Source organism: Embiotoca jacksoni, unplaced genomic scaffold (assembly GCF_022577435.1).
Source record: "Embiotoca jacksoni isolate LCO1_2020_lvr unplaced genomic scaffold, fEmbJac1.0.p SCAF_25, whole genome shotgun sequence".
Taxonomy (NCBI): Eukaryota; Metazoa; Chordata; class Actinopteri; family Embiotocidae; genus Embiotoca; species Embiotoca jacksoni.
The window spans coordinates 1,199,565-1,211,814 of NW_027185376.1; the positions used below are offsets into that span (position 1 = coordinate 1,199,565).

Below are 12,250 nucleotides of genomic sequence, written 5' to 3' on the forward strand. Positions count from 1 at the left end.
TGAAACTTAATTTGTCTTGCCTCTTGAGTACGTGTTACTTGAGTTCTTGAACTCAGGAAGAAATTCATCACAGTGTTCATTAACTAAAGCTGCTAATCACATCCTTGTATAAATGTTCTATTACTAAGCCAACAATTGCAAAGAAGTATTTTTTTTTGCCTACATGTAAACACGATTAACTACTACCTGTAGAATCCCTCCAAGGTTTGAAGATGTATTATTAATAAGCCGTATGTGGAAAGTAGCCGTCTTTTCTGCGATGTTGTGATGTCTTCTCTTGGGGCTCTGTGTTCAGCGTGGCTGCAACCACAGCCAGCTCAGCTTTATCAGCCCACAACTGTCAGCCAGGCCGATAACCACGCTGCAGGGACACAGACGCACATGTGTATTTCCACATATAAACTCTCACACACACACACACACACACACACACACACACACACAGGCTGCACCACTGCCCAGGGCCGAGCTGTTTTGCTCTCTTTGTTTCCTATGAGGCGTAGTAGAGAGATTAACTAGTAAGGAGGTGTTTATTGGGTATGCGTCGGTGCTTTCTGCCTCGAATTTGGAGTGTAATTCTTGACTTTTTAGGACGTGTTGTTGGACAACAAAGAATAAAATCAGCCCAAACACAATAAACGTGTTTGTATTTATAGCAATGTTGCTTCGAAGAAGTGGATGAGTCGTCAGTGGAGGCCCCGTGCAAAGTGCTAAGTCATCCTGGAGTGTGTCCAGAAATGTTTTAGTCCCAGTGGAGCTCAGCATTCAAGATTGTATCAGCACATAATGAGGCCACTAACAGAAAAAGAAGCATAGACTTTTGTTTGGGATGCTGCTGATGACTGGCAGGATAGGAACCACTGCTCAATCTTACAGTTCTGCCAGATTTCAGGAGATTGAGTTACTCTATTGTGTATTTCTTTTGAACTGGGTTTTACTGCATGGGATGTGATTTCCCCACAGATTGAGGAACTCTACCTCATTTAGGGAGGCAACTGAACCATGGGAGGATCACATACTCTTGTGGAGGCTCATTACCAAGTATCTGTGACTCAGCTATTGTCTGTGCCCCAATTTCCTGCAGTAGATATTAATTTATGCAAAGTTTACAGACTTCCAATCCCTGTTGCTGTTTCTTTCCTCTCCCACTGTGTACCCATGACTGTTCACTCATTTACAGTTGGAGATTTATTAATGTATAAACTCTAGGGCTTGGTACCGAGCTTTGAGGTGTTTAAGGGACATCTGCAAATTCTAGTGTTTAGGGATAGCTTTCATGTCAAGCACTGAGGGGATATTTGTAAATTGTAGCATTTAGAGATTGCTTGCATGTCACTTAACTAAGTGACATCTGTAAATTGGAGCTACAGAAAACACCCTGGGCTACACTCTATTCCTCCAAACTGCATGGAAACTAAAGATTTGAACCGTAATGTGTGATGTAATTTTCTTTTTCTTACAAAAGATTTGGTATTGCAAAAAAATGTAATTTTGGAACCAGTATTGAGGTCAATTTACCCGTAATGGAACCAAACATTTTTTAACGATACCCATCCCTGGTGATCTCACAGTCGCAGCATAGTTGGATCATTTTGGACTTGATTTGTCTTTATTGAATGTCAGTGTGTAGAAGGTAAGGGTAACAGTTCACATGGGGTCCCATCAATTTCAAAAGAGAGGCTGTGAAAGGAGACGGCTGACACCAAAATATTTTCCACAAGACACAAAGCAGACCGTCGTCCCACTCACAAACACCCCCTGCCTTGTTATCTCTTTGTTCCTCTCATGCATTGAGAGAGGAGGCCGCCACTCTCTTCTATTCTCTTTTATGTCCTTCTCTTTGTGTCTGTCTGGCTGTCTCGTCCTGTTTCCTAGACAATCTTTCACTCTTGCACTCACCAGCTCACAAGCTCTCACATATTCACCAACACAGCACTAGCTCATTCTGTCACTGTCATGTCACCATAGATTTTTCTTCCATCTGGCTCCGGAAACTGGAACCTACTCTTTTTAATTTGTTTTAATTTCTCTCCACCCTTTTCTCTTCACACTCCTCTCACCTTGTGTTCCTCCTCTTGATCTCTCCCTCACATCTTATCTGCTCTTCCCTTTTCCTATTGGCTTAGCGCAGCGACAGAGCCTGTCGCCATGGAATCTATCTGACTACCTAAAGGCGATGCGTCATGCAATGCAGGCCATTTGTGCTTGTCACAGCTTGCCCCGTCCAAGAGCTTCCCACACAACACCAAAACAACGTGTTAACCTTGCATAATAAATCAAGATCTCAGGCAACTCTTTACCACTATTTCAGTGCAATTTCAGCACAATTTCAGGCTCCAAGCCTCATTTACTGTGCTGCTAACATGAAGAATAGATCCATGTGGTGGGTAGAGAATAAAGAAAGAAGCTGGGAGATGGTGGTGGGAGAGAAGAGACAGAATTAAGAGGAGGTGGGAGGTGACAAAGACAGGAGGAGTGATCTGAGAGAGTGAAATGGATTTTGAGAAGATAAAAAGGGAGACAAATTAACAAAGAGAGGTGGTGTAGGAAGACGGCTGTAAAAAGGATTGGAAAAAAGAGACATCAAATAGCGACATGAAAAATATAAGGCTTAAAAAAAAGGTCAGATAGATGAGGTTAAGATAGAGGTTGGTGTAATGAGAAGCTGTATTTATAAATGAGAAGACAAAACAGAAGCTGAGTGAAGTGAATAGAAGAAGAGGCATAAAAAACAAAGATCATATTTAGTGATCCGTTGCATAAAAAAACAAAGATAATATTTAGTGATCCGTTGCATAAAAAAACAAAGATAATATTTAGTGATCCGTTGCGATATGCCACAATTACGATGAAAATCAAACAAACCAACAAGTACAGTCATGTCCAGAATATTTTCTAGAAGAGACTTCCACACCACACGATGTATTACGCAAAAAGCACAGCACAAAATAGCCTCCACTGTACTGTATACAAAAACAGACACTCAACTGAAATCTGAGAAGAGCAACGACGTGAGAGAGAGAAATTGAAGCACAGTCAGGACAAACAGCGAGATGGATGGCGGAGGGAAAGCAGCCAAGACAAAAATTTGCACAACCTTAAGTAGTTGCAGCGCACTAATGCTCTGATGAGAATCTCATCGGTTTTGTTATTGCATTCAGTAAAAGGCTTTCGTATCAGCACATTCAAAAAGACCCACCAGCACGTAGACACGCAAACAGCGCGAGCAGTAGGCTGTCTGAAAGTGTCCTATGCGGTAATGCTATAGCCTATTAGAGTTATCTGCTGACCTGTAGGAATGAGCAACGGCAGCCATCTATTTTACCCCCAGCCTACCTTCATGCTCTATGAGATATTGTATAGTCTGATGGTACTGTAAAGCTGTAAATAATTTTGGATGACATATAAACATGTTCAAAAAAAAAAAAAAAGTAATCACGTGACTTTAGAAAACGCTACAGAGGGGTAGAGTCAAAGATCCTGCATTAGTGTTGCAGTGATGGGGTTTAGCACGTGTCCAGACGCAGCGAACGCAAGCACACACCGAGATGAGACCCTCGTTTCCAGATGAAGCGGCTCACCAGGCTGTAACTGCCCGCTGCTGAGTCACTTTATTTTAATTCAGAGCGAGCAAGCAGCCGGTCGGCCTCTCCTCCCGGCCCTGTTGCAGCAAAGTGGGGTTCACACCTTGACAGGATAATAACGGCAGCCATGCAGAATAACAAGCATAATTGCGGCGCTGTTTGTCATTTATCAAAGGTTTCCCCGGCTGACATTTTCTTGGTGTGATGTGGCAGGCGAGGCTGATTTTGATGAAAATGTTTGAAAGGTCATGTTCAAAGCGAGCCGCCTTGTTATACACTGACTTTCACCTTCTTTTCTAAGTCGCATGGAGCGCCAGGCTGACTCTTCAAACAGATAAAGCTTCACATCGGGAATTGTCTCTGTCGCTTTACTGACTGTACTTCTTTCATCCACTACGGAGTGGGGGTGGAGGCAGATGAAAATCCATCCTTTTTAATAGAAGTGTTTCATCAGCTTCCGTCTTGTGGAGTTCATACAAAATATGATGTCGACTTCATCTCTGTTTAAAAATCTAAAAAGTATCTGTAGAACTTCCTGCTCAAAATGTAAATAAGTAGAATTATGACACATTTCAAAATCAGCTTAGAAAAAGGACTTTATAAAGCATTTTTGTATATAATAGACAACTAAACATCAGTCTGTTTTGCTTTCACCTGATTTAAGTCTTACCAAAAAAAAAAAACCTGATACCTAACAGGGCAGTTTTACTGTCACTGCTTATCTGCCTCCATTGCATAATTGTTGTACAGGTATTCCTGATCATCTCCATTTAAAACTTTGAGCATTCGTGCTGCTGGATACTGATGTACTAATAGTCATCGCAATCAGTTCTGTAGTATTCGGTTTGGGTTTTATAAAAGGTCCCGAACAATAAAGGTACAATATATAAGATTTTTAAGATCAAACCTTTTAAAAATGAACTTAAATTATTGACAAAGTTCCGTGTGAAAAAAATAATCGTCTTCATGTCATATGAATACACATGTATTGTGTTGCACAGATAGCTAATGAAGTTAGCATGCTAACCAGCTAGCTCAATCAGAAGAATTTTTTTTTTTTAAGTATTCAATGGAAAAGATTATGCCACCTGAAAAATGGAGATGTCACACAAAACAACTCAGTCGGACTTAAAATGATGCCATAATCAGTAATACCATTTTCTAGTAATATCTTCATAGCTGACATCGTTTGTCTAAGATGGCTTAAGCAGGCGGTGCCTTCACAGCCTCTATTATTCATTTAGTCACAATACTGCAACTCAGTCACACTTTTGTATCCATAGTAATACTACATTCATAAGCGGTATATTGTAGTGGACGCTATAAACTCCACTGAACAAATGAGAGCGCAGCTATCACATTCAGAGACAATAAAATGTCATGTTCTACCTCAAATTCCTGTGAGGCTGTGCGTCTGTAAGTGTTGACATACTGTTGGTTGGTACAAACTGTACATCACAGGGATTTCCCAGTATGTATCATTTTTACACATACTATACTTGACAAGGATTTACAGTATATCCTGCCATCCTCTCCCACTGACACTTAATATGTTTCTACCTTTTGAACTTGTCTTGCTGTTTATTTTAAGACCACGTGACATCAAAGAGTTCAAGAGGAGGAAATACACTTTTTTTGTTGTTGTTGCTTCCTGCTAAATGACGATCTGTTCCACATCCTTGCCAGCACACGGGGCCCCTGAGCGTGCCTTTTTGTTGAGCAGGCGCTCCCACACCCCCCCCTATCCACAGTCTCTGTTTCCCAGCAGCTCTCCATCGCCTCTCTTTCATCCTCTCACTTGACCTGGCTCTTATCTGCGTTCTCTGAATGGGACGAGGTCTGGGCATCTCCCTGGTATTGAGAAGCCGAACAGACAGCGACGCCGGCAAGGCTTGGAGGAGATTCCCAGTGGAGGGATGAGGCCGTGCTCCAGGGCTCTTTCTCATGAAAATGGATAGATGCAACCTTGTCCACAGTGCGAGTCCACACGAGGACAGCTGGGGGCGTGTGTTTTTTTTTTTTTTTACTGTAGAGGGAACGTATCTCTGGGGATTCTGCAGTTTTTGAGAGCAGGATTTTCCGACATAAGCCCAAGGCTGGAGGTCCCACTAGTACAGGCGGAAGGTCATTGGATATGGCCCCGCTGACCATCCCGGGGTGCAGGTTTTCAGCATTTCCATCAGGCAGCTTATACAGCCACCTCAGACGGTCTTTGTTTGTCGATGAGTAACATTGGTTCTCTCGTGGTCTACAGGTTGCTACAGCGAGGCCAGACACAACACAGGGCCTGTGGCACCGTCTGGACTACAAGTATCCTTTCACTGCTTTCCTCTTCAAAGCATTCTCACATCTGCTTGTACTCACGATAGTTAATGCACTGGTCTGTGGAGTAATATTATACGTGAGTACAAAAGAAAATAGTGTTTCAGGCACGACCAAGAAGGCCCCTTATGTACCAGGACAGCAGAACAAATAGGAAGGTAATGATCCGCTACAAGTGCGTGGCCTGCAAGCACTCATACACGATACTATATACACTATACAGTCTATATGTGTGTGAACAGTCCTCATTTGTGCAGTCGTACCAGAACAACATCCACACTTGTTCTCATTTTATTTTTCCTGATATGAAATGTGCTTTAGGATGCATTTACGTATTCACTTTAAAGAAAAGGTCCACAATTTTTTGAGTCCGTCTTAAAACGATGGTTATGTTCCCATAAGAAGACAGAAACAGATGTTGTTGCTGTGATCACTCCTCCTGTACATACTGATAATTAAAACCCAATTTAGCATTCTTATAAATGGTAGAACATTTTTTTTTTAAATGAAAATTGATGCAGCAGAACCAGAGATATCACCTTTTATATTAAGCGCTCTTATTTCTTGTCAAAATCTGGTGCTTACGTTAATCATGTATAATTCCACACTAACAAGCTGGAGTGGGGATTCAAATTTTCTGTTAGAGGAAGCCAATCAAGCATAGATGAGAAGTGAGCTACAGAGGTCTGGTCAGCTCACTTCTTTCCAACTCTCAGATATTATTCATTTTTAAATGTGTATTCTTCAGGCCCAACCAACATTGGCTCAAATGGCAATTTTTCAAACTTTGCGCATCTTTCTATGGGGCCACAAATGTGCAAAATAGGCTTATTACCCATTTAAAAGATCCCTTCTTAACGCACTTGTTATACAAGTGATGGCAACAAAATCCACTGTCCTTTTTCTGTGCAAATATACATTCAAATATTTCTCTGCAGTTAATTTTAGGCTTTCATAATCTGAATTAGACAGCCTATTCAGAATTAGTATTGCAAGTATGAAATTCTCTTCAAAGTCCACCTGACCTTTTTACCTCACATGTTAAGAAAGACGTGAAAAATTGGGAACTTTTTCTATTTACTGTCTTACTGCCAGGCAAGAAAACAGTTGTGACCTCTGCAGTGGAATTTCACGAGGGCTGCATTATGTTTAAATTAATCTAATTCTATCACTTAATGGCCTCGTGACGTGGCCCGCCGCTCGGCAAGGAGCACATCATTTGTCTTTATGGACTCTTATCTTCTGCAAAACAATGAGATGCGGGCGTGATTGTAAATTCATTCAGCGTATTCATGTAATGCTTGAGTGTTTTAATTGACTTTACTTTTTTAATCGCATTTAAAGTGGATAACAGGAACAAGATGTGATTGGGCATTGTTGGTAAACCATTATTCACTGATGAATGGAAAATCACTCCCACTGCAGGTTTAGCAGTGGAGGCCTCTGTCAAGCAGTCAACCTGTTTTTGCACATTGTTGTGTTGCAATTTGACAAAATGAATGAAATTTAATTCATTTCGATAGTATAAACCAAATATCGAAATTTATCTTATGTCTGTAATCTTGTGCCCCTTCTCCCACCACCGAGTTAGAGGATTATTCACATTGTTCGTGGTATGGCATTTTAAACTATCAAGAACATTTTGAATCTATAAACTACTTGCACAACAAGTAATTCTTGGATATTCAAAAGGTTATTTTCAGAAATTCTTCAAAATGTGCCTCTTCACTGTTTCCTTCTGTCCTCACAAGTCTTTCTGTCCCTGCTGCTGAAAAGTCTCCTCACAACACGATATTGCTGCCACTACCATTTTTCACAGGACGGTTGGTGCTAGAGGGACAAACTTTGCCAAGCATTGTGCTTCACAGCAGAACTGAACACTTTTCAGTGCACCTTGCAAAATCATTGCAAAAGGTTTTATAATTATTGACCCTTTATCCCCCCCATTTTTTTGTGGATTATTTTTAACAGAAATACAGAGGATCACACACTGGATTGTTCTGTCAGGACGAGTGATAAAGCTTCTAATCAAATCCATTTGATTTCAGGCTGATAGCCACGTGATATGTGGTTGAATACACTGAGAAATGATTAGCAACTGATTTGACACACTGCTTCTTAGTGCCTTTATTTTCCATGAAACAGTTTGTTGTTAGTCTTGCAGCCTCTTTGATTGATTCAGGCGTTACTTTTTATTTCTTTATTCTATTTTTTAGAGGTACCACACTCCTATTTACATGCTCAAGACGGATGAAGATGTTTTTCTGCCAGTATTTGATGTTAGTAGCGAGGTTATTTGAGGTAGAATTAAATACATCAAACAATTGTGTTGATGGGATTTAAAAAGAAAAACAGTGAAACCAGTCTATCCTGTAAGATGAATTCACCATGTCAAAAGCAGTTTTCTCTTCAGTCAATACATACCAGCACGCACACTGCGAACATCCAACTTATCATACTCATGTGCCCATCCCATCAACATTGAAATCTGCGTATCCATAGTAACTACACAGACTGTACCCGTATCCTGTGGCTATCGTTGACAGCCTACATGGCGGGTTAATTTGCTCATTTGACAGAATATGTGTGCATAGTGGGTATTGAATGTGTAAATTCACGTTAATGTGAGACAGAGCGAGCGAAAGGGGATGAAAGAAGCTGTGAACAGGATGAAAGGCGCAGTTCCGACTTGTGTTTCCTTTTGATGAGGGGGGGGAAAAAAGCATTACGAGATGCTTTGAAGTGGACCAGGTGACAGTAGCCTCTGCCTGAATCCTGCTGCCACCTAATTTAGCTTCAACTTGGCTTGCAGGTGTCTCATTCTAAAGGCATAGTGCTGCGCCCTTAACTGTTTCCCTGGCAGCCCGGCTGTAGGGCTCATTAGAATAAAAATGTTTTAGTCTTAAGCACTCATTTTGACAGACATCAAAGCCTGTTTGATCTTTTTGCTGAAGCGGTTTGCATACTCTGGTGTTGTGGCCGGCGGTCGAGGTTTTTGGTTTGAACAAAATGCCTCTGGCATCCCAGAGGTCACCCGTGTTTAAGAGATGACGTGGCTGTATAACAAGTGGTTCAAGTCTCAGGGTGTTACCTATATTTATAGTATTATATAATGTGCCACAATTGGAAACCATAAAAAAAGTACTATGCAAAAGGTAACAGTTAGAAGGCAGTGGTGCCGACTCTAAATATCTGCTGCTGACAATTTGCATTGTGTATGAAACGTGTATAAGTATTCATATGCAGTATGATTCCTTTCAGAGTGTTGGATATGTATTATATTGTTAGGTTGTTATAACTGATGCACTGACCGACAAGCTAAATTTTTTTTGTTGTAGCTCGTGAGTAAAGCTATTTTTACTGCAGCTTTATTTTCTGTAGTTTAGTCAACATATTATTCGTAAGATGATGACATTTTTTGCTTTTAAAACCAAAATTTTTTAAATAACCAACTACAGATGTCAACAGTGGTCCATTGTTTTTCAAGTATATTGTAGAAGTAAAATATTTTTTGTACAGCCAGCAATATGCATAAAAGAAGTCAATGTTTTAAGGTCCCATATTCTACACTTTTGATGTTTTATTTGCTGCCTTGATATCTATAAGATATTTTTGTGGTTTTAAATACCAAAAACCATCATAATATTGTTTTACATTTCCAAGAACTCTGTTCTGTCTGTTTTGTGTCTGTCTTTAAGGTTCTGTTAGACAGATATTAGAGCAGTATTGAAAACCTTGTAACTCATCTGCAAGAAAGGAATATTTTCCCCAAAAATACCCCTTCAATTTGGATCATGTTTACAGTACTTATATTCTCAGATTGGAAATCATCAGAAAATTAAATTGTGTTTCACAAAATTTTTAAACAAGATAGTTTTTATGATTAAAAAAGTCTCCAAAACAAACGGTTTCAGGTGTTTCCTCGTGTGCTGGAAACTGGAGCCTATTTTTAAATGTCTGTATAAATCTATCTTTCCTCCATTCAATGTATTTTTATTTTAGCCCGCTCCCTCCGCTCTGCTTCTACCAATCGGCTTGTTGCTCCCTCACTGCGAGCTAAACACTCTACAAAATCACGACCGTTTGCTGTCCTGGCTCCTAAATGGTGGAATGAGCTCCCCACCGACATCAGGACAGCGGAAACTCTGTACATCTTCCGCCGCAAACTAAAAACACACCTCTTCCGACTTTACCTTGAACAGCAGAACTTTAGTAGCGCTTAAAATGGCACTTACTGATAGAACTTTGTAGTTTGGCTTTCTTGAAGAAATTGTATTTTCTTGATTCTTGTTGTTCTGGGTTTTGTACCCTCATGGTTGAAATGCACTTACTGTCAGTCGCTTTGGATAAAAGCGTCAGCTAAATGAAATGTAATGTAATGTAATGTAATATATGTTATTATCGGGGACAGTCCGTCATTTTTGTTTTTCGTTATTTCGTTCTTTTAGGTGTGTGTTATTTGTTTTGTTGTATTTCATTACAGCTTTTCTCTCTCTAGATATATATATATAGGAGCATAAAATAGTACTCGAATAAAGTACAAATACATCAAAACTGCACTGAAGTATAGTAGTTGAGTAAATGTGCTCTGCTGCTTTCCATCACTGCTGAAAGGTCAGGAAAAGGTGATGTGTGGGACGTGCAGGGAGGGAATGATGCTTGCTGCGATGGTGGCTGAAGCAGCAGGCTTCTACCCCCCACACACAACTATTCAGCACCTTTTCCCACACACACACACACACACACACACACACACACACACACACACACACACACCCCCGTAACCTGACACCATTGTGGAGCAGGGAGAGGCTCTAGCAGTTATAATTACCATCGCTGTCTAGTATTATGCCAGCTTGGAACAGAAGGACAACGTGCCAACAAGAGGACAACTCATTCTTGCGCGTCGCAAAAAGGATATCATTATTCTCCTCTTTTTCACCTCCTTACCCCCCCTCCCCCCTCCTCTTCTCTTTCTGTTTTCCATTTAAGACATTTATAAATAAATCCTGTTTGCTGGCAGAATGGTGCCCATAATTCCAACCTCTTGCATATTACTGATAACAGAAGCCGAATGTAAGCGCCAGTGCCAAATTACATGTTAGATCATTTTCCTCTCACCCCTTGTTTTTTTTGTGCTGCTTATGCCAGAGGATTGTGTACTTATGTGCCCTCTCTAAGTCCCACATTATTCATTATAAGCTGTGAGGTACAAAAGGTGGCTTTTGTTTAGAAATGATGACCCTGGTGAAGTGCGGTTTTGTCTTTTTTCCAAGGCACAACTAGAGTGGAGGATGAACTCTTGAAAAAAGGCTTTAATTAGAACTGTTTTGTTTTTTTTACAGCTAAAAGCCAGTGAGTGTGCTGTCATATTTAAGGGACTTTAGTGGGCTGTTACCAAACTGTGTGAAATCTGACCTGAAAATGTTTGAGGGAGTATAATATGTCATTGTTGATATCAAGTAGCCGTCTTTTATCACAGCTGTTTGTTGATTTTAGCCCGCAACATTTCCAGAGGACCGAAAACGAGGCATCTTCCACTCCTTCCCTCAACATTAATCCGAAATATGCCCATTTTATATCAACACTTCAACACATTTAATATCCATTTCTGACCTTGCCTCGGGTTTCAATCAAGTGCTAGACTGACCTAATTGCCTGAAATACGATAATGACCCATTTGATGCCTGAGTACATTATTTTTATCTCCATCTAACCCTCTGCCAGTCGGCTCCTCTACAGCATTCCCCCTGGAAAGTCCTTCTTTCCTTGCTTTGGAGCTTTTGTTACTTAACACATCTACTCTTCAGACAAGAGCCAGTACATATATATTAAATATGCAGACAGCTTAGGAATCTGGAGCAGAAATAGCGCAAGTACCTAAACCTTGAATGAGTAATATCCACCTCTCTGCAGTATGTAATCTTGAGAGTGGAAAGCAACTGGCCCTGAATGACATTCGCTGACAATGACCTCATTAGGGAAATGATATACTTAATATAGCTCAATAGATGTTTATTATTTTAACATTAAAATTTGTGAAATCAGTACGGTGAAATCTGAAAAAATGGCGTGTCATTGTTTTGTTGTTTTTTGTAAAAAACAAAGCATAAGCAACATCCCAGTTGACTGATGAATATTATGCCGTGTATTACAATGACAGGGTGATTTTTCACATATCTGATGTGTCACCTAAATCTATTGTAGTGTGCAGTTCATCCCTTTACAGCTCTGTATATGACTCACTGTACTGTAATTTGAACTGGTTTGTCCTCCAATATCAGCAGCTAAAACATACAACAAATGCCGTGTCATTGTTTTGTTGGTTTTTTTGTAAAAAAAAA

At 40.3% G+C, this 12,250-nt stretch overlaps 1 protein-coding gene across 1 annotated transcript in view; it reads left to right on the plus strand.

Annotated features, from left to right (window-relative positions):
• trpc1 (transient receptor potential cation channel, subfamily C, member 1) overlaps positions 1-12,250 on the plus strand; it is a 64,273-nt gene that overhangs the window by 27,283 nt on the left and 24,740 nt on the right. The window contains exon 3 of the mRNA XM_069159468.1: positions 5,839-5,894. The gene's annotated coding sequence lies outside the window, so the exon portion shown is untranslated. The remainder of the gene's footprint in view (positions 1-5,838; positions 5,895-12,250) is intronic.